Source organism: Adiantum capillus-veneris, chromosome 13 (assembly GCF_014529385.1).
Source record: "Adiantum capillus-veneris isolate H3 chromosome 13, ASM1452938v2, whole genome shotgun sequence".
NCBI classification, from domain to species: domain Eukaryota; kingdom Viridiplantae; phylum Streptophyta; class Polypodiopsida; order Polypodiales; family Pteridaceae; genus Adiantum; species Adiantum capillus-veneris.
Window position 1 is genome coordinate 66988758 of NC_140943.1, and position 4926 is coordinate 66993683.

The window sequence follows — 4926 nt, forward strand, 5'->3', positions numbered from 1 at the left end:
TCTTAATAATGGGGTCTTTTTTAGACTTGCCTACGGCTTTACCGTTATTGAGCCATAAGATGTAATGGAAATGGCCTGTGAACTTTGAGAATAGAGAAATTAAGAGAATTAGGGTGAGCATTTTTGTGAGATTACTTTGAGAACATAAAGGGTGAACTTAATCGATGGTAGCAACATAAACATGACACTTAATTAACTTGGCATGAACAATACGTTTGTAAGAGAGAGAGTATTAAGAATATGACAATAGTTGAGGACTGGATTTATTTGAAGATAGTCCCCACTCCTAAAGGCGTTTGTATTATAGATTCTCCCATAAAGAGAGACTTGATATAATATAATCTTTGTGTTCCTTGTGACCTAAGCGATGCAATGAAGATGGAAAGCTTCATGCATCACAAGCATAACATAAACTTCGCAAAAAGCATTAACTATCCCAAGCCTCAGTCCTAAGGCCTCAAACACATTCGCAGGTGGAGAGAGCTAGCAGGGAATGAGGGTAGAGAAGAGGAAGAAGAATCATCCATAGGAGAAAGAAATAGTTCCTCACTTATCATCACTCTTCTTGCTTACCATAGCATAATAGCATAGTAATAAAGACGAAGAAGATGGCAAGCTTAAGCATTGAAGCATGGCTCTTGGTTGGATTTGCATTCCATAGCCAAGAGTGTTGGTGTAGGCTCTCCACTTCTCAACAAGCTTGGAGAAGGAGATGGAGCTCTTGCATTTTGCACTCCACACAATGAGAGAGAGAGAGAGAGAGTGTGTGTGTGTGGGAGAGTATACCCCCTCTCTCTCTCTCTCTCTCTCTCGTATTATTTGAATATATCATTTGGACATGTGTTCTCTTTTTCCTCTTTGAGAGAAAGAATTAATTATTTATTTTTAGGCATCTAAATTCTCATTGGATCCCCTTAAAGCCTATCCAATAGGATTCAAGCACATCATGAGGGCCACATGTGGAGGATCTTGACACGTGTCTTTTGTGCTTCTTAAGATATCATGTTTGAATTGAACACTTCAAGCACCTAGTCATCTAAGCATGGAAACCTTTTATGCCTCTTAAGAGTTTATGTTTGAATTGAACACTTCAAGAACCTTAGTCATTTAAGCATGAGAACCACCTCAAGCTTGGGAAAGGTTCCCACAAACACTTTAAGCACTTTAGTTAGCAAGCACGACAAGCACCTCATGGATTCCCACCTCAAGGTTAACCCTAGCTTGAAAAGACTTTTTAATACTAACTTTTGGAGGTCTTTAATGAAGCTAACCCTAAGGTCTTTAAGTTCCATTAGTTAGCATTGCTCTTTAACATACCACTCTCATTGCTCTTTAACGTTTGGAGGTCTTTAATGAAGCTAACCCTAAGGTCTTTAAGTTCCATTAGGTAGCATTGCTCTTTAACAGACCAGTCTCATTTGAACTCGTTTAACCTTGGCCCCGTGTTGAGACAGATCCATAAGCACATGTCTATATTATAACCCTTGTTCCTGTTTATTCTCCCACGTTCAATGATCAATTTAATATGAGAAAATCATTTGGGTTGGTTAGATATTAGATTTTATGACATTACCTCTCTCTTGAAATCATAGTCGTCCTCAACTATTAGGTAGAAGAGATAAAGTCTTAGTCATTAGTCTACGTTTCTTAGCGTGTAGAGGATCCCTTTTCACCCTACAACATCATTCCAAAATGGATAACTAGTCCATTTGGTGCTTGGGAGACATAGCTACCACAAGCATATCTGCTATTTAGTCCATATCTGCTATTTAGAGGATCCCTTTTCACCCTACAACATCATTCCAAAATGGATAACTAGTCCATTTGGTGCTTGGGAGACATAGCTACCACAAGCATATCTGCTATTTAGTCCATATCATACTCCCAAAGTAGAGTGACAAATTCTACTTGGTGTTTGAGTGACGTCGTCATCACAAACATGATTTGTGCACAAAAGAGGATTAGCCTTGGGAAACTTAAGTAAGACCCTTTTCTTTTCTTTGAACGTTAAGGCCCTTCTGTGCTTGTCAACAACAGCTTTTTTCCTTTGTTGAGAGATGGATATAGCCTCCTTAACCTTTTGAAAAGATTCTTGTAGGTCACGGCTATACTCATCAGCAGGGAAGATCTTCCCATGTACTTTAAGTAGCAAGGGACTTTTAGGTCTTCCCTCTATGATCTCAAAATGTGCTTTTCCTGTAGTAGTATGGATAGTATTATTGTACGTATACTCTACAAGGGGTAAGTACTTCTCCCATTGTGATTGTTGATCTACTTGTGTAACATAAGTCTTTAGTAGATCAAGTATCGTAAGATTGGCTATCTCACTTTGGCCATCTGTTTGTGGGTGGTAGGTTGAAGAGAAATTCAATCTTGTACCTAGATTTTCAAAAAGACCTTTCCAGAGATTACTGGTCATTCTAGGATCTCTATCTGACACGATGGATGTTGGTAATCCATGGTGTTTGAAAATTTGAGATATGAAGATGGTTGCCATTTGGTGTGTCTTAATAGTCTTTTTGAGAGGAATAAAGTGTGCTTCCTTGCTAAACCTGTCAATCATTGTCCATATTCCCGTATTCCCATGGATAGACTTGGGTAATCCAAAGATAAAATCCATGGATATACTCTTCCATGGTGAATTAGGGATGGGCAATGGCTGGAGTAATCTAGGTTTCTTCCCTCTATCATACTTAGTCTTTTGGCATACCACAGATTTTGAAACATACTCTTGTATGTCCACTTTCATGGTAGGCCAATAGAAGTATGTCTCTACTCCTCAAAGAGTAGATTGAATGCCTTTATGCCCCGCATAGGGAGGAGCATGGGATTCATACAGGACTTTCTCATGAAGGGAATGGATAACACATAGCTTATTGCCATGGAGAAGATAATCATCCTGCAAGTTGAATGGTTCCTCTTTCTTCTCCAAAGCAAGGGCTGACATTACATCTTTTAAGTCAGGGTCAGCAACATACTCATCTATCATAAAAGATAGATCATTGTGAGTTGCTATAGACACCGCATTGACTTTTGGTCATCGTGAAAGTGCATCGGCCACTTGATTGTGCTTACCAGCAATGTGAGCAATATGAAAATAAAATTGTGAAAGAAAAATTGCCCACCTCATTTGTTTGTCGGAAAGCTTGGTTTGTGTCATGAAGTACTTGAGACTTTGGTGGTATGTTCATAAAATGAATGGAGTTCCCAATATATAGTGCTTCCATCTGTCTAGGGCATGTAGAACAGTTAAAAGCTCTTTCTCATAAATGGCCAAGATCCGTTCATCCGTATTGAGCCTTTGGCTCTCATATGCTATGGCATGCCCTTCTTGAAGCAAGACTGCTCCAAGGCAATCACCACAAGAATCACATTGAACCTCAAATGGCTTTGAGAGATTCGGAAGCATGAGGATTGGTTGAGAGGTAAGCTTCTCTTTGAGCTTTTCAAAAGCATTTTTCTCCTTATCATTCTATGAATACTTAACGTTCTTTTTTGTTAAGTCATGTAATGGTCCTGCTATTTGAGAGAATTTTGCCATGAAGCGTCTACAGTATGCACACATACCAATAAAGCTTCTTAGCTCATGTAGATTCCTTGGATTAGGCCATGCTTATATTACCTCTAACTTTGATTGATCCATACGGATACCATCTTGAGAGATAATATGACCTAAGTATTGAATCTCTTGAAGGAAAAATACAGTTTTCTTTTGGTTGAGAAAAAGCTTGTTCTCCCGCAATGCTTAAAAAATAACTTGGAGATGTTGCTTGTGTTCCTCCAAGGACTTGGAGTAGATGATGATATCATCAAAGAACACTCCACTGAACTTCCAATAGGGTCTAAATATTTTCTCCATTAAATAATCGAATGTGGCTGGTGCATTGGCCAAGCCAAAAGGCATGACTAGATATTCATAAAGACCAAATGTTGTACAAAACGTGGTCTTTAAGATATCTTCATCCACTATCCTTATTTGATGATAGCCACTTTTAAGGTCAATCCTAATTAATTAGGTAGAGCCTTGTAGCTTATAAAATAGATCTTCTACCCGAGGCACACGAAATTTATTTTTGATAGTGATATGGTTTAGTGCTCGATAGTCCACACACATACGGTATGTATCATCTTTCTTTTGCACTAAAAGAACTGGGGAACAAAAGGAAGAGGAGCTAAGCCTCACCATCCCTTGTCTACCAGTTATTGTACTTGCCTCACGATCTCCTCTTGTTAAGCTTGGGAAACTTGATAAGGAGACTTGTTAGGCGGTGAGCTTCCTGGTAGGAGGTCAATTTGATGGTCATTATCCCCTCGTTTTGGAGGTAAGTCAATAAGGATATCATCGATGAAAACATCTTGGAATCCATTTAGAAAAGTGGACAAGGCTCTTCTTGATTCTTACCATTTTCATTTAATAAATCATTAGCGTCATTAGAGGATTCTTTGACAAAAATCATGTACGCAGAAATTGAGCTTTTCATTGACTTATCAAAGGCTGGTGAATTTACAAGTGGTATAGTACGACCAGACTCATTAGCATCTATATACATTCTCTTTCCCCTGTAGGTGAAGTAGATTCTCTTTTCAGGGAACTTCAAGTTGGCAGCCATGCGGTTGAACCACGGTGCCCCTAGGATATCATCCTCATGTTGGAGAGGACAGATGAAAAAGTCTTCTTTGTTGACATAGCTTTGGACATGAAGCCTCAACTTCCCAATCAAGGGAGTAACGGAGGCTTGATGTCCCTTAAAAGTTGTGTCAGCAGGTAATGTATCCCCGTCTCCAAAGCTTGAAGAAGTTGTGAGTAGAGCGAGGGTCAAACAAGATGAAGACATCATGCTCCCTTACCTTTACCCAAGCATAGGAGAGAGGTGATCCTTTGCAATGATCATCCTCTTTTGGAGCTTCAATGGTGGAAGCTCTAGG